Raw genomic sequence first — 19,525 nt, 5'->3', positions numbered from 1 at the left:
CGCACACGAATTTACCATGTATCGAATTATTTTATCACTTATTATTTATCATTTTTTTTTCCGATCTTCGTATATTCTAAGTAACCAGTGTTATGAAATCTTAGAATTTTTCAAGTGGTTTTCCTGAACTAACTTGGTCTTTCTCGGTCGGTGCTAAATTAATTTACGTTACGTCATGCTAACGACTATCCGACTGGCCACATATGTAATCGTCCCTAAGGTTCGAGTGTCTTTTACTAATTTACCCTTAATAAGAATTCAGGACTTTACATCCTACCCTCCTTAAAAGAAAATTTCGTCCTCGAAATTAAATCATACCTTAGTTCTCGAACAATTCTGGATATTGTTGCCGCATATCCAATTCCTTCTCCCATGTTGCTTCCTCCACATTGTGATTTCTCCATAAGACCTTTACCAATGGAATGACCTTTGACCTCAATCTCTTCTCTCTGGTATCTAGGATTTGAACTGGCCCTTCCGGATAGGTAATGTCTTCTTCTAACTCCAACGATTCCAAATCGACAACATGTAGGGGATCCGGCTCATACTTGCGTAGCATCGAAATATGGAACACGTTATGGATACATGATAGCCTTTCCGGTAACTCCAGCCTATACGCCAACTCCGAGATCTTCTGAATAATCAGAAACGATCCCACATATCTAGGTGCAAGTTTCCCTTTCATCCCGAACCTCTGAATTCCCTTCTTCGGAGATACCTTCAAAAATACCCTGTCACCTTCATAAAATTCCAAGGGACGTCTACGCCTATCCGTATAGCTTTTCTGACGACTCTGGGCTATGAGCAACCGATTCCGTATCACTCTAATCTTCTCGGTGGTGTCACTAACCATCTCTGGCCCCAACATAATACTATCTCCGGTTTTAGTCCAGTAGAGAGGTGTTCTGCAAGGTCTGCCATACAACGCTTCAAACGATGTCATACTAATACTAGATTGGTAACTGTTATTGTAAGCAAACTCAGCCAACGCCAAATGAGTCTTCCAACCACCCCCAAAATCAAGGACGCAAGCCCGAAGCATATCTTCGATGATTTGAATGACTCTTTCCGATTGCCCATCGGTTTGCGGATGAAATGCGGTGCTGAATTTCAGTTTGGTTCCCAATTCCCTTTGAAGACTTCTCCAAAATGAACCGGTAAATTGAGTACCTCTATCTGAAATTATCGATAATGGTGCCCCATGCAACCTCAATATCTCTGACATGTAGATTCTACTTAGCTTTTCAGCAGAGTAAGTAGTCTTAACAGGTATGAAATGGGCAGACTTGGTCAACCTATCAACAATGACCCATATAGAATCTATTCCCTCACTGGTCCTCGGTAACCCGGATACAAAATCCATGGTTATATTCTCCCACTTCCATTCCGGAATCTCCAGAGGTTTAAGAAGACCAGGTGGTCTATGGTGTTCAGCTTTCACCTGTTGGCATGTGGCACACTTCTTAACATATTCCGCAATGTGTCGCTTCATACCCGGCCACCAAAACTGACGACGCAGATCTCTGTACATTTTGGTACCGCTCAGATGAATTGTATACTTCGATCTATGTGCTTCACTCAAGATATCATTCCTCAGAGAGTGATCAAACAGTACCCAAATTCTTCCTCTGAATCTGATACTTTCGTCTCCGTGTTTTTCCCAATCGACATCCTCGGCATTCTCCACATATCCTCGGTACCTAGGTCCATCCTTCGATGTATTCTGGGCATTCACAATCTCCTGGACTAAGGTGTTTTCTGCCGTCACTGTCATTTGTGCTAAATAACAAAGACTTCGAGGATCTCCACTTCCATTTCCCGATTTCAAAACCATAAGAAGCAGCAGACTCCAGCAATTGCCACTCCTTCATCATCATCTGAGCACAAACATGTTCTCGCTTCCTACTCAATGCATCGGCAACTGCATTTGCTTTACCCGGATGGTATTGCAATGAGAACGTATAGTCATCCATGTACTCAGCCAATCTCCTCTGTCTCATATTCAAATCCTTCTGCGAAAACAAGTACTTGAGACTCTTGTGATCAGAGAATATCTCAAATCTTTCACCATACACATAATGTCTCCAGATCTTTAAGGCATGAATAATCGCAGCTAACTCCAAGTCATGAGTAGGATAATTCTTCTCATGGGCATTCAATTGTCTTGACGCATATGCTATCACTTGGCCTTCTTGCATTAAGACACATCCTAACCCGGTGTTAGAGGCATCAGTATAAATCACATAACTCTTCTCAGGATCTGGGATAGTCAAAACTGGTGCGGTTCTCAATCGAGCTTTTAGCTCTAGGAAGGCTTTCTCACATGTCTCCGTCCATTCAAACTTCACATCCTTTTGCGTCAATTTAGTTAAGGATGACGCTATGCTAGAGAATCCTTCTACAAAACGACGGTAATAACCTGCCAATCCCAAGAAGCTTTTGATTTCCGTCGCTGATGTCAGTCTCGGCCAATTATTCACTGCCTCTATCTTTGAACGATCAACTTTTATTCCATTCTCCGATACAACATGCCCTAAGAACTTCATTTCATTCAACCAAAAGTCACATTTACTAAACTTGGCATAAAGCTGATGATCAACTAGTGTTTGGAAGACAATCCTCAAGTGTTCCTTGTGTTCAGCCCTAGTCTTGGAATAAATTAATATGTCATCTATGAATATGATAACAAATTGATCTAAGTATTTCCACATCACTCGATGCATGAGATCCATAAATGCAGCTGGAGCATTGGTCAATCCAAATGGTAACACCAAAAACTCAAAATGGCCTAGCCGTGTTCGGAAAGCTGTCTTATTTATATCTTCTTCTCGAATTCTCATCTGATGGTAGCCTGTTCTGAGATCTATCTTTGAGAAATACTTGACACCCTTTAACTGATCGAATAAGTCATTGATCCTAGGAAACGGATATTTGTTCTTGATAGTCACATTATTCAGCTTCCAATAATCCACACATAGCCGAAAAGACCCATCTTTTTTCTTCACAAATAACACCAGTGCTCCCCAAGGTGACTGGCTTTCCCTTATAAACCCCAATCTTTTCAATTCATCTAATTAGGACTTGAGTTCTCTCATTTCGAGAGGAGCCATTCGATAAGGAATCATCGAAATAGGAGACGTTCCCGGTAGTAGATCTATTACAAAATCTATCTCACGCCAGGGAGGCAATCTCGGCAATGCATCAGGGAACAACGCCAAGAACTCATGAACCACGGGAACAAGCTCGGAAGATTCGAACTTCGGCCCTTGGAGACTAAGACTAGCTAACAATCCGTATCTATCATACTTGAAGTCAGACTTGGCCTTCACAACCCGAGATACCGTATTTCTAATCCCCTTAAACACAACCTCAAGCTGCCCCGGTACTCTAAAAGTCACCGTTTTTGCAAAACAATCTACATGGGCATGATACTTTCCTAACAAATCCATCCCTACTATGATATCAAAATCTTTTAGGTCCATCACCGTTAGATCGACTATCATCTCCCTATCACCTATCTTTATCATACAATGGTGACAAACTTCAAAGAACATAGTTTTCTTTCCTAGAGGAGTAGATAAAATAAGCTTCCTCCCAATATTAACTACATCCAAACCAAGAATCTCCACCATATTTTTAGAAATGAAGGAATGAGTAGCACCCGTATCAAACAAGACATGCACCTTATGTGTAAACAGACATATCATACCTTCAACCACTTGATCGGTCGCGCTGATATCTGCCCCCATCGCATTATATACCATGGCTTCCTCTTGGACTGATGCAGGATCCACAACTTCTTCCTCTGGCACTAGATAATACACCTTGCCATGTGGTCTCTATTCTACCCCTGAATTGGACTTGGGACAAAACCGCCTGATATGCCCAGCTTCACCACAACTATAACAAACCACATTCTCTCTCCCTGACTGTGTACTCTGTGGTATTACATATTGCAATCTAGCTCTCTGACCCTGAGGCCTCAAATTCTGCACTGGTGATCTGGTCTGAGAAGGAGCAGGTACCCTCGATGCCATCTGTGATCCACTCATCGGTCTCGCAACTGGTAGACTCTGTGTTGGCCTAACCACATTCAAACCCCTATGTAGAGCTGGTGCCCTCCACTGTTGTGCCTGCTGGATGACCGGCCTATACATCTGTTGCGACCCAGAACCACTGCCTTGATAAACCTGCCTCTTTCCCATATCTTGCCTGCCCTGAAATGTCGACTGTCTTACCCTTCCAACCTCTTGCCTCTAGAGCAATAACTGATTATCAACTCTTTCAATGCCTTGAGCCCTTCTCACAGCCTCAGCATAAGAATCGATCTGAAGGACCGACATCTTGCTCTGCATATACGGTTTCAGCCTGTCAATGAATTTCCTAGCCTTAGCTTTTTCTGTGGAAATCAACTCCTTCCTGTATCGTGAAAGAACAGTGAATTTCTCTTCGTACTGTCCCACGGTCATGTTTCCTTGTTCTAATTTGAGGAATTCCATTCGCTTCTTAGCTCTCGCCGCCTCGGTAACATACCTCAAAAGGAAGAGTTCCTCAAATTTAGCCCAACTCATCGAAAACGTCTCCACCTCCTTAACACTGATCCACCAGTGTTTGGCTTCACCTCTAAGCATGAAGGCAACCAAAGTAACCCGTTCCACATCAGTACACATCATGGAGTCCAGCATACTAGACATGTCTAACAACTAGTCTTCGGCTACTTTAACCTCAGAAGACCCCACAAATTCAGGTGGACGTAACCTGATGAAATTTGCAAGCAGAAAACCTGATTGGCTTTGCACTGGTGGCCTAAACTCCTAAACTCCCACTACGGTTGGCGATACTACCTTTGGTGTTACGCCAGGTGGAATAACAACGGATGTTAGAAGAGGTTGGGGCTCGTTCCGACTAGCCCTCAAACTTTTGATCTCAGCTCTCATCTCATTTTGTGCTTGAGCCATTTGGTTCATCATAGCGAGAAGCCTATCCATTCGGTCCTCCCGACCGCGATCCGTAGTATCATCACCACTAGTACTTTCCGGATCCATGGTAACTATTCTGCACATATACAAAGAGCCAACTCAGTGTTTGATAAATGAGAGAGAGTTTTCAAAATTATGCAAGAGGCGCAGGTCGCACTCAGGTAGCAGTGCGGGGTTGCGTTAAGATTTGGGAGATGAGCGCAGGTGCGTTCCTGCAGAGGGCAGGTCGCGCCCTCCACCTTGAAATGAAAATTCACTCCAACCTTATAGTGTCCGATTCGTCAAATTTTTCGACACGTGTCCGCGCTCTCTGCTGTGACAAGACAAGTACTCGTGCGACGTGTCGACATTGCTAAGCTAGTATTAATGCTTAATATAATGTAAACACTACTTAGGGTTTTATCGGGTTCCGACTAAAACGTATGAAACGCGTCGCTACCGAGTCCCCTACTACAGCTCCCAGACGGATCTAATAGTGGACGCTCTGATACCACGTTTTGTCACGCCCCGAGATCCAACACACTCCAAATTCTAACGAAATTTCGGCGGAGTTTCCTTTGTTTAATCGACGTTTCGTATACAAAAAACCTGTCATAACCTGGAAATTCACAAAATTCCACCTTCCAACAACCACATATATATATAAAAACCCACTTCATACTTAATAGCAATGTATCCAAAATGTCAAGTGTAACTATTACTCCAATACATCGAGTATTACATCAAAATGAACTGGCTCTCTATATATATACAACAAAAAAAGAGCTATACCCTCTCCTATACAACCAAAGGAGCTAATACTCTCTATAAACAACAAAAGGAACTAATTTCACCCTATACCACAAAATACTTGACCCTGTCCCTCGTCAAGCATAAGGAAATATGCCCAAATCCCCATAACCATCATCACTAGGGTTAGGGAATGCCTCCTTCGCAACTGGTTCGGCTGAAATGTTAATGTAGGATGAGCAAAACAACTATGCCCAGTAGAAACGCACATAACCAATAAATAGTCTACTTATAGAAAACATTTAAAACATGCAGGGTTTCCATAATAATATCCAAATATCGTGACTATATAATACATCACTAACTAGTAGAAATCATTTCGACATGCTTCGTTAATATGCAAAATATAGTTTTCACAATCATCATATAACTATTGTGGGCGCTGCATCCTATTAGAATGGTGAGGGTACGACTGGTACTCAACCCCAGTCACAGGCATATCTCGGTTCAGTACTTTCCAGTGTGAACCATGCACCGTTATTTTCTTGATTTTACCGGCAGGGAGCTGAAATGCCGTTGTTGTGTTCGTACACATAAAATTCTCAAAGCTTTTACGGCTCAGATGGGCCCTGTGTCCACGACCCCCATACGGGCTGTCACCTAACTTACGGTGGTCAACCGTTCGACGACTGCAGACTGCTCAGGATCCTGACACACATCCAGGAGTGGACTAAACTCTCACTCATCGTGTCTAAACCTCATCGAGGTAACATGTAACCTCACACAAGCTAAGCACCATACAACGTGACACGTACAAACATGGTTATCTAGAAAAGTAGAAAAGGAATTCCCGAACTACATCCCGTAATGTATCCCTTTAAAGGTGGCCCACCACCTCGAAAGGTGTACACCACAGTTGGAATCCTAGAGCGAACTGCCGTCTTCGAAAATGCGACAACAGTTCCTTATTTATAGGAATTCACAATTACTTTTCTAAATCCCCTCGTGATAAGCATAGTAATATATACTTGTATTACCGGTCATTTCCAAATACTATAGATACATATTTAGTTTTTCTTTTAAAACTGTTGGTAATTATGTATGTGTGAGTTCCTGGATTTCCAACAACCGAGTAATGCAACCTAGGACTCCCAAACGGGCCAGTCATAGTAAATGACAACCGATGATTCCCAAACGGCGAATCATCGTAAATAACAACGAACCATCCGTGGAACAATTCAGAACCTCACACATAGTTACAAACAACCGGGTAATCCTTACCCGCATTACAAAATCCATCTCTCTGTCTCCTTACTAAGACAAGAGACGAGAACCCTTCCCTAAACCAGTTTTGCTCTTTTAACAAAGAAAATAAATCTCCGCTACCCAGATTTCGCAAAAACCATTTCACACGAAAGCTATTTATATATTTAGTTTATATCGAGTAAATACAATGCAAAACATGAATATCACATATATATGCATGGTTGATACACAAACTATCTTTCCCAATTTAAAACAATCAAATCATGCATGAAAATAAGCATGCTACATACTAGTATGTAAGTTCCTACCTTAGCAAGCTCCGTTCTCCTCAAGCCCACTTAACCGAATCGAGCCCGCTTAACCGAATCCACTCTTATTTAACTCCTATAATAGCATATACACGTATGTTATTAGAATTTATCGAACGAACGCGAAATTCTTATCTAACGTAAATTGAGAAGAATCTCGATGCTAAGAATTTGGTTTCAGGTAATTGTTCCTCTAACTACAGTTAACAAAGCTATAGGCCATTTCTAGCATCAGACTCGATAGGTCTCCGCGAAAGCTTTCCAGCCACTGCAGGCCCTCACATCAACGCCAATCATATCACTTCCACTAACAAGTGAGATTTTTCCTAACTCCAACAACAACCAAGTCCACACCTTCAATTCACATTAATTCTAACAATAAAATCGGTGGGTGCTTCTTCTCCTCCACTCAATAATCAACATGAACTGCTTAAAATGGAGTGAATAACAAAAATTCTTACTCAGTCAGTAGGAATGGCTCCTTTAGCTTGCTTCTTCACCAATATTGCTCAACTCTAGCTTCTCCAAACTGCTACTGCCAAAATTAAAACCCCCCTACCATTATTTTCAGTAATACATCACAAGCTATCGAAATAAGTTTTAAAATTTGTTTGAAATGAAATTAAACTCACCTCTCGCGGCGATACGACGAAATTCCAATCAATTTGAATCTTCACGCTTGGGTTTAAGTTTTCTAAGATTGGGTGTGAAGAATTGTTGGTTTGGATCGATTGAATTTGGGCGAAATGGGGTTTCTCTCTCCTAGGTTTTCAACTAGCGAAATGGGGAAAAATTTGGGTGTGATATTGGGGTTGTGCGATTTTGTATGGTGCGATTTTTCTAAGTTTTAGCTAAAAAGACCATCCTACCCCTTACCTTGTAATTTAGCATCCAACAAGGTTTTGATCCCCGCTCTTGCGTGCAACGCCCAAGTTTGCGCACGCGATACCGTAATTGCGACACTGTGGTCGAAGGACTTGCCCAGTTCTATAGTTTCCGAGTTTACAGGCGACAGACTCCTATTGACTATGCAAGTAGTTAGTTATGCGCACACGAATTTACCATGTATCGAATTATTTTATCTTTTTTTTTTTTTTTTTTTTTTTTTTTTCGATCTTCGTATAATCTAAGTAACCAGTGTTATGAAATCTTAGAATTTTCCAAGTGGTTTTCCTGACCTAACTTGGTTTTTCTCGGTCGGTGTTAAATTAATTTACGTTACGTCATGCTAACGACTATCCGACTGGCCACATATGTAATCGTCCCTAAGGTTCGAGTGTCTTTTACTAATTTACCCTTAATAAGAATTCAGGACTTTCCAATGATTCACAAAAGCTTTCCAATCCTCCAAAAGGCAACTATCTGGTGCCTTCATTTTTACAATTTTTGGATCCTTACCAGCAACATATTTCTTTTTCAGTTCACCCTTGTGGCTTCTCTAAGCGGCCATGACTTTATCCCGAACATACTTACAGTCTACCCCTTTGTCTTTGTCACCATTAACAAATACAAAAGTGTCGTTCAAGCTTTTAATGATGTTGTTATAGTGAGTTCCCTTACTAACTTTCATCATAGTTGGCCAATCCTTATAGAAGCATGGGATCTCACGGTCCGCAAGGCGAGCAGCTTCACTAGATAACCTACTGACACCTTCTTCAGGAAAATCAAGCTGGTTATAGATATTAAGCCAAAGTTCAATTCTCTACCCCTCTTCCAAATGATCAAATATAGGTAGAGTAGGACCTCTAGTGTTATCTGAATGCGGTCGTGAAGTAGCAGACACACCTGATAATACAAAAACTGATGATGAAATAGATGAAATGGAAATGGAAATAATTAACTTAATCAGGTAATCATGAATTATGAACTAATTATTAGTGTTAGTGCTGGGGGTCCTCTAGTTGAGCTTGAATCTGGAGATGTTCTACTAGCCATGGTACAAAGCGACAACTAAAGTCTGCATATACAACTATTAACAATTGATTTTTCCAAAATAGAAAAATAATAAAATTAAAGGACAATAGGTTAAAACCAAAGAGAAAGAAGCAACAGAGCAATTAGGAGATGAAAAACAACGAAACCATTTTAAAACTACTAAAAAAAATTCTTTTATAATTGCATCTCTTCGATAAGGAAATTGTAGCAGAAATACCTACCAAAAACCCTTAAAAACAACCTATTCTATTTCAAAATAATACCCTATTCTAGCTCAATTTCACTTGAATAATGTTACAGACAAACAATCACACCCATTAACAAAAATCTTATCGTTCTAATAATTTGGTTTGGTGAATATTAACTTGTTGATAGTTTGGCGATGGAAAATCCCATTTAAAGTTGAGATAGAAAATTAATGTTATTTAAAGTTCTAATAATAGTGTGTTGTGTTTTGGAAATGGTATCCTCAGATATTTTATAATCCTCAAGCGTAACTATCAACAAACACTTTGTCAGAACCTTCAGGGAGTATTAAAAATTAAAAATTGTCACAAGTTAAAGACCAGCCATACCAACTCTTCAAGTGAAGCCAGACTATTGACCGGGTTTAAGCTCTCACATGAGCACCAGTTGTAACACACTAACACTTAAAAGTTGAAACCTACTTTAAACTCTTAGTTTGTTCTTCTTGTTATATGTACAATATTATTTAATAAATGGAGAGGAGAAATAATAGAGATAGTATATGGATGGAACCGATATCCTAAGTTCCAAACTAGGTTGACCACTCTTGGCCCGTCTTCATTACCTCTTAAAGCGCTAAGGTGAGCATTACATAGCAAAATAACTCTACAAAGTTACAATACAAAAGAGTCCCAGTTGGAATCTACATTTTGTCACTTGGAAGCAAAATTATTAAATTTCACAGAAAGGGGTTGGAGAGTGAATTTGATTTTGATTACCGATAGTTTGGCGATGAAGATAATCGAAGGCAATGAAGACCAAGAGTTCAATACCTACTCAGACGTCTTTTGAGTTGCCAAGAATTCTAAAACAACAAAAAAAGGAACACCATTTACTCAATTTCCATCCAAAACTAAAAAAGAACCAACCTTTAATAAAACAAAAACTTAAAAAATAAAACTTTAAACAATACCTTTAATGAGAGAGAGGTGATAGTAACGAGCTTTTAAAGAGGTGGTGGTGGACGAATTGTTAGAGAAGCCGATAAGAGAGATGGTGAGAGAGGCGATAGAAGAGGTTTGTTATGGTAGTTTCTCATTAGTTTTTTTTTTTTTTTTTTTGCTTATCTGATTTTTCTGGGAGGGAAATTTTGGAGCTCCGCGCCCAAACTTTTGGACCAATTTTCCAACTATCCCGTCGAATTATTACCGTGGGTTAAAATCCACATCTATCACATACCATCAAGATCTGATCTGACGGTCCAAACCGTGGGAATATCAACAGCTATGACCATGGAAAAAGGTAGCAAAATAGTGTCACGCCATTCTACAACTATTATAAGTATACCAACAACTACCAACCGTAGGCAATGATTCTACAGCTTGGAGCCATGGCAAATGTTCCGGGTCATCCGTGGCTAAAAGCCTATTTTCTTGTAGTGTAAGGTCATGTCCTTGGCCTCTGATACATGGGCAGGCAGATCAAGGGGGATACCAAAGCATGGTGTGAGCTACCTGTAACATCTATCCCCTAAATACCACTGCATATCGCTCCCGCAAGTGAATACCATCCTCCTATGAGAAATGAACAATGTGTATCTGCAGTTTTTTACATCGACGTGCACAAATGTCCGCCAAGGCCTCCAAACAATAGAAGCCTATGTGCTAAGCTCGATATGGGTTTGGACAGAAATTATGTTATGACTGATCTCACTGGTTAGATGAGCTCGACGAAGTCCGTGCCAAACCCTGAGCCTAAGGCTCTCATTGGTGTACTCTGTGAGGATAGGATTTGCAGCACGAAAATACTCATAAAACCATACCTCTAAGATAATGACAAACCCTCCAGCCTGGGAACTAGTTAGAGCACCAATCTGCCGAGAAGCCCTATCTAAACAACCCAACAAATTACAGTACTATATGGCTCCACCAAAATTAATACCACCCAACTCATGCAAGTGCTCAAAGTTGGCTAGAAAGAAGAAAAAAGACGCCCATCAAATACATACAGAAAACTCTAACATACTTATCGACATGTGCTTGACCATCATCAAAATCAAGTGACATAGTTTATTAAAAATTGCAACCCATTATCATTAGTCAACGGCGTAATGTATGTAGCCTTGATGCTAGAAATCCTAACGCCAGCACTGTCATATGACTCCTTGGTCAAACAAGGGAAGAAAGTCATCATTTGAGGCACAACTCTGGAAATCAGTGCTACATCTCAACGGCTGACCTAATCCTATACTCAAACCAGATATCATACAAAAATCTTGTGGAGTGAAGTTGAACTCTCCCTGAGGGAAGTGAGAAGTATGTGTACTATCTCACCATCTCTCAACTAAACTATTGATAACTCCCTGAATGTCAATCTTATTGTAAGGTATGTCAACTAGATGACCGAAGGGAGTCACTAGAATTGCATCTCTAACACAGTCAAGTGCACCGACTTTTTTAATATCATCCCACCACGTCTTAAGTGCACGTGGAGTGCACCGAACCCAATACATAACACATTTCTAATGTACGTAAAATGAAACTAGAATTAAAAAAATAAAAATAAAAATGTACGTATTAACTACTAAAGTTAAACACTACTGCTAATATAAAATTAAAATACACACCTACTGTTCAAGAACAACTCTTAACACATGTTATCATGACACCTCCTAGACACCGGTCTAAGATGGCTGAAATCCATAGACTCTGCAAAAAATTCAAAATCGACTTGTGATACTGAAGTAGCAATGGATCATCTGGCTCACCTCCCTGGTTTCCAGCTCCAGAAATTCCTGGTTCATCATCTAGATCACTCATGGGATTGCTCCAAACTAGTGCACTATTACCACTGTTTTGATCTTCCTCACTGTCACCACTCCATCTTGCTTAGTTATTATAGACATATTCATTATCACATACCATTTTTTTTTAGAACTAGAGAATTACCTATGTTGAAAACAAATGTGTGAAATGGCAACAGTCCGATTGTCACGTGACATGTGACATTTATTTCCGCATAGCACGCAATATTAGTAATATCGCGAGACAGTTGTAATGGCGCGCAACAGTACCAATGGCGCACGTGGATAGGTCTTACTGCAAATTTGCGACCGATATTTGCCTCCACCTAGAGTTTGGTCAAATTTTGAGAATACATTTCTCAAATTTCAGCCTCAAACATGCAGGTAATACCACCACCACCTAGAGATGCTCTAATAATAGTAGAAATTTGCCTACATTCCTATTTTGTTTAGGATTCTTGTTAGATAAAAATACCCTGCCTGTGCATAAGAGAGCTTGTTAAGTGACGTTTCTTTGATAATTGAATTTTATTGATAGAAGAAAGCAGTTACACTCATTCATATATCTACCAACACACATTGTAGCATAAACAACTAAGACAAAGATACTACACCAACACATAGGGGAATACTCCAACCCGAAAATGACTTATTCAATAGCAAAGCGATATATTTTCAGCAAAAGATCTATCGCCTTCTAGGTTTATCCACAAATTTCAAAATTAGATTATATCAAATTAATTGGTGTTCTACTAATTCTTGTTTCACCAATAGAATTAAATCTCAACGTAATAAAAAAAAATCGAAAAATGAGTAAACCTTGTTGTTTTTGAGAGGACAAATCATTATAACCAATATTCCTACAAAATAATATCACAACAAATATAGGATATTAAATTTCAAAAAACTTTTAATGTAACAAGTAGAAAATATTCTTCAAGTTTTGAAGCTATTTTAACCTTGAAAAAAGAAGTCATTACGTTTTTTCCTTTTCTTCATTTCTCCTTACTCTCCAGTCTCTGTCTTTCTATAAATCAATCAAAAGCAGGAACCTCCTTTCTGTTTTTATGTTTAGGGTTTTTTGTTGGTAAAAACTACAATATCCCTTTTATTTTTATTTATTGGGCTATCGAAGACCACTTGTTCTTTGTTTTGCCATCCAAGACCAACTACAGTCTTTTATTTCTTCTTTTGGTAATGTACTTTTTCTTTTCCGAGAATCTTTTCTCGGTAATGTACACCGAAGCAAGAAATAGGTTTGACAGAAATTGGACCCCATGTAGCAGTAAGTAATTTAGCTAGCCATCAGTCCATCACACTGCTTTTTAGTTCTTTTGGATTTTCCCAAGTCATAACCCATGGAAACGGAGGGAAGCCATAGATCTGAACATTGAGACCCCACACTACTCTATTTTGTTAATAGATAGAAGAAGCTAGATGATCAAAAATGAAATGAGTCACATGTAGAAGGAAAAATTGCAAGTTCACTGGCTCCAACTCCTCCGAGTAAAAAAGGAAAGTTTCTCAGAAGTCAGAACAATCAAATGAAACTGCAAAGTTAATACAAATGAAACTGCTCAAGGGCACTATTTTTTAAAGTGAAAAATTGTGCTCCAAATTGTAGACAAGTATTGTCGTTTTCCAAGTAGAAAGCTCCACCTGTACATTGATAGTGTAATTCTGTTATGGATGGACTCTTCATCCACCCTTAGTTCTATGAATATCTGGTTTGGGGTGATTTGAGATCTGTAACATAATTATAGCAGGATAAAATTTCCAATGAAAATAAATAAGACGGCATTACTGGTTAAAAAATAACGCAAAAAACATCTGACCAACTTTAAAAAACACCATAGAACTTGTACATTAGAAAAACCGACTGAAACCATACTTCAAGGGGGTTCTCACAATGAGAATTTATCATCACAGGATTCAGCATACACACGACTCATTCGCTTCAATCCAGGTGGCATTAATTTGGAGCATTTAAGTTTGGTCCCTAGAACTCTCTTGCTTCTTACACTTTTGCAGCTCCTTCTATATGGGCAAGAAACAAACTCAGATGCCCGGCTCCGTTCCTTGATCTGGGATTTTCTTCAACATAATGCCTCAACTGGAAAAGTAAAATGAGTTGAGCTAAGCCTTTCTTTCATTTAATGGTTCAAATAAGAGTCAAGAAACCACCGGCCGGATTTGTTAGAAGAAAGAAACAGCGAACCACATGATATGTAAATACAACTCCAAATCGGGAACATAGATGTCACCAAACTTCAAGAACTTTGGTCAAAAGAACCTGTCCAAGGTGAATCAATTTTCACGATTAAATCAATATCAACACCTGATTCAACACTTCATTCAATTCCCATGTCACTCTTTTGCTTGCCCTTTGTTGGAATTAATGGGGCATCTAAGCCTTGTCCTGTGAACTCTCTTGCTCTCAGGTTTTTGTCAACAGTAGCAGTTCCTTCGGACTGGGCAGAGAGAATATTCGTTATACCCGTCGGCAGCGGCGGACCCAGGACTTCAACTCTCTCCAGGCTAAAAGCCTAAAAGATGATAGCCATGCCATTGTGTAATTCTTCAAGCTCAAGTTCTAAGAGCATCTCTAGGTGGTGGTAGTATCACTTGCAGATTTGCCTCCAAAATTTGACAAAACTTTTATCAAAATCTGACCAACTCTAGGTGGCCACAAATTTCACCCCGCGCGTCATTGGTACGCGCGACACTCCCAATGTCACCCAAAAAAAAAAAAAAAAACGCGACATTTGGAATTACGCGCTACATTACCATTGTAGCGCCGCATCCATATCCGAAATCGAAAATTTGCATCCAGAAATGCGGCTAGACAGGTGATACTACCAGATTTGCTTCCACCTAGAGTTGGTTTTTCGCAAAATTCTGAGTTTTGGAAGCAAATTTGGAGGTGATACTACCACCTAGAGATGCTCTAAGTATGTGGGCAGACTTTTTTGCCTTGGGCAGTTGGGCTTTAGGTAGTTTAGGTAGTATAGTATTTTTTGTTTTGTAGCAAAAGTACCCCAGGCTGAAGCCTGGTCCAGCCCTCTCCTAGGTCCGCCCCTGCCCGTCGGATACTTGGATATCTTGGACAATCTCAAAATAGTAATTATACCTAATTCTAATACTCCCTATGACATAGACTAATATGGGATTCAAGTAACGGTTCCAAAGTATAAATCACATCACCAGATCTAAATAAGTAGTTTGCTGGGTTGAAGATAATAAGGATTCTGGTTTTCACTTTATTGCATCTTTCTGCCGTCTTGGCAAATAAGGAGGGGTGCTAAATAATAAATAGGGTGAACTAGTGTTAAATAATAATTGGTTCATCTAGTGGGGGTAATATTAGTTAACCCTAATAAATAAATAAGAAAAAGTAGTAAGGTGACTAGGTGAGTAATCCAAAAAACTTACATCCGTTAATATAATTTCTACTTAATACCAATTATACTTTTCTGGATTGCTAATTCCAGAAATTTACCTAGCACGTCAAAGAGGTCCTTAGTGATATAATATCTACCACTTAAAAGTGTGATATTTGTCATTCTTTGTATAATGCAAAACGTAAATGTCCTGTTAAGCAGTAAAATAAAAGCCTGTTATGTCATGGGAAAAATCACATTATCATGCACATGAGAAAAAAAAAAAAAAAAAAAAAAAAAAAAAATATATATATATATATATATATATATATATATATATATATATCTAACTTCTTTAAAGAAAACGGTGGGAGGAACAGTGAAATTCATCACGCCATTAATTTTTTTTTCTAATTTTGCCCCTTTCCAAACACAAATATTACAGCTTATGCCATTTGTTTGTTTTATTTTTTTATTTTGTTTTTTGCATGGGTAAAATAGTAGTTTCACGTCTATAAATTAATGAAAAATAAAATAAAATCAGAGATTGTTAAAGAAATCTAACTTCTTTAAAGAAAACGGTGGGAGGAACAGTGAAATTCATCACGCCATTAATTTTTTTTTCTAATTTTGCCCCTTTCCAAACACGAATATTACAGCTTATGCCATTTGTTTGTTTTATTTTTTTATTTTGTTTTTTGCATGGGTAAAATAGTAGTTTCAAATGCCTATAAATTAATGAAAAATAAAATAAAATCAGAGATTGTTAAAGAAAACGAGAGTTTCAAAAAAAGTAATTCATCACGCTATTATTATTTTTTTTCGATTTTGCCCCTTGCCAAACCCAAATATTACAGTCATGCCATTTTTTTTTTGTTTACGCGGGCGAGACACGCATTACAAATAGGCTAGTATATATATATATATATATATATATATATATATATATATATATATATATATATATATATATATATATATATATATATATATGCCCCCCTCTTAAAAGGGACTCAACTTAAATACCGAAATATCAAAATCTGAAATATACTTACTAATAGTTTAAAAAAAAACCCCAAACTCCACTCATATTCTCTCTCTCCTATTCTCTCACCCATATCTTCATTTGTGATTCTCTCTACTCCTATTCTCTCTCAAGATTATCGCAAAATCTCACTCTCTCTCTATTCTCTCTCAAGATTATCGCTGACTCTCTCCCTAAGAATGCCACTAAGATCTTCTCTGCCCGCTTCTTGAGTCTTTGAGCTTAACCGATATTGATGGTATTCTTTTCCCTAATCTGTTGGGTGTATTTGTTCTTTGTATCTCTGATTAACAGGAGAATACAGTTTTCTAGATAACATGTATTTGCAATTGTTCTATTTTCCGACTTGTTAGATGTAATTGTTGGATGTAATTCAAAGGCCGGTTTATGTTTAATGAGTATTGATTAGTATTAAGCTATGCTTCTTCCTTATTTTGTGCAAAACAAGAATTGTGGTTTTGCTGGTCTATTGATGAATGAAATGCAAGAGTACAAGAAAGATTCTGTCTTTGAAATGAACGCGTGAAAATGAGCATATGGTGTAATTCCGCATCGGTAGCATATGGCAGCCCTTTTCCCTATTCTTGGGTACCTCGACATTTTTTTTTTAAACAACACAAAAGAGTGAGAGCCAATCTTATACACCATCATGTATCAAGTAGTATAGAGTAGAGTTTATAATGAAAAACAAATGTTGATCAAACAGAATATATTGGCTACAAAAGGATAACATGTTGAAACAAAGGTACAACCGCTATAAATACCTTTTTCAATATTTTACATGCAAGAGTGATAGTCGCCCTCTAGAACAATCTAAATCGAGGCCTTTACACCCCAAATGCCATGAGCCGCACCCACTTTGCTGTTAGGGTCTAGATGTCAATTCATATAAAATCCTAGCAAAGTTGTCGAATATTTTCCATCGGAAAAGAGGATCTCTGCAAAGGCATTTTCAAAAGCTAGAAGAAGAGCTCTATTTTGTGGGCCGAGACCGGGGCTCTCCAAGATCATTGCTTGCTTTCCTGCGGACTTCAGTCTGGGGATGAGGAGCCTTAATCACTTTCGGGAAGCCGACGACTGCCCATCGCTCACTTGCAAGCTTCACTGCAATCCATCTTGACTTCGAAAGGTTATAAAGTGCTCCAACAACGCGGCTTAGCATTATCTATTATTTGGTAGACTCAAGAGATCAACTAAGCTTTATATATTTGTTGGGCAAAAGGCAATAGAAATGGTTCATTGTCGATTTATTATTAAGTGATCAAGCAATTCAGCGGTTACCGCGATTGCCGGGCAGCCTTGACAGAGGATCCCGGAATCCCCAATGATAGCTTGACTGCATGTTTCTCATTTTATTTGATATATGACGGCTTGGAAGAGTCAAGATCCCGAGGTCCAATGAGTGGTGCTAAATTCACAATTGTCTCAAGAGCATTTGTTACAAGCTCCTCATCCTCGGTGGAATGATCTTCTATGCATTGGAACACAATTTCTAAGCAATGTCGATCTTTGAGCCATAATAATCTCATTTTCCAAAGATAAAAGAGAAGTTACGAATGATATTTGAAGCAAAGAATAAAGACATCTTTTTGCTTTTCTGCTCGGCCTTTTTCGTCTAAATTAAACAAGACATCTTCATCGAACCACCATTTAGAGGGACTAGTTTTGAGCACGTGGGCTATGCCACGTGTCTATGCTACAATTCGTTTGTTTTACTCACTTTTTTATAAAAAGTTTAAGACGTTTTTGCCCCTAAAGTATACTATTATTAGCCTGATATCCAAATATTCATTTCGTAATTTAAGATGGCAAATAGGGACATAACAGTCTAAAGGAATTATCTTGATTGAGACAACTCAATCAATAAATTTGCCCACGCCAATCATCTTGTCAGCCTTCATATTTACCTTTTAGCCCTTACAATATCTTCAATATTACAATAGTATTTGACTGTCTCTATTGTAATTTTAGATTGAAACTGGAACAAAACCGTCCGAAACAATATAAATAATGTTGTTTTTTTTGTGCGAACGGATTTTCCACAGCTCTCCAGCTCACTCGCCTAGGCCTCATTACAACGTAGAATAGATGATGGTTTATTGAGTTTTTACGTCCTAAGCTCGCGGTACTAGATGCGGATGGTGCTAAGCCATGGTGAAGCTGCGCTTCATCCTGATCTAATGCCTCGTATTCACTTCCGAACCCGAAACAACGAGTTCGCACCTAACAATCTCACCCTAGGAGTTCTTTTAAGCTCGTTCGGAAGAGCTATGTCACGCCAATCATCTACAATTTGAAGAACTGCATCCAGCAAACCAGGTATTTTAGCAAGAGGGATAGCATCTCTTCTCACTTCTTCTTTCTCTATGAAAGAAAGCAATGTGAGTGTGTTCAATGCCCATGTCAACTCACTTTTCAGTCCACTCACTGAAGTGCACACAAGAACGATTCTTTTGTTATTTTGATCGATAAGGAGTTATGAATTTGAAGTGAAGGACCAAATAATGGACTAGCCGAGCTATTGCATCCGCTCCCAAACCCAGAACCACCGATGCATTATTCAGGTTACCACTTCCTATTGGACGCCCTCTTTTCCCCGGAGGTGCTGATCTTGACCCACTTCCTCGCTCTGCCTACCTTGCTCTGCTCCCTCTTACGCATCTCTCTCTCTCTCTCTCTTGTTATCTGACAAATTTGTTAGTTAACCTGTATTGGTTATTTCTAGTTTTTGACATGTTGGATGTAACTCAAAGTATTGAATTCAATACTGAAAATAGTATCATGCAATGCTTTCTTATTTGGTGTCACTAAAAAAGCAAAAAGTACAACTGAAGTATACAGATAATTCCAATCAAACACATGATTAATATGATACATATGCAACCAAATGGGTG

General features: G+C 38.8%; 1 pseudogene; it reads right to left on the bottom strand.

The window, feature by feature from the left end:
* Nucleotides 1-17,496: 17,496 nt before the first annotated feature.
* On the bottom strand, nucleotides 17,497-19,292 carry LOC147515424 (armadillo repeat-containing protein LFR pseudogene; annotated as a pseudogene).
* Nucleotides 19,293-19,525: the final 233 nt, after the last annotated feature.

This window comes from Coptis chinensis, chromosome 2, assembly GCF_015680905.1.
Source record: "Coptis chinensis isolate HL-2020 chromosome 2, ASM1568090v1, whole genome shotgun sequence".
NCBI lineage: Eukaryota > Viridiplantae > Streptophyta > Magnoliopsida > Ranunculales > Ranunculaceae > Coptis > Coptis chinensis.
This window is presented reverse-complemented; position numbering and strand designations above follow the sequence as displayed.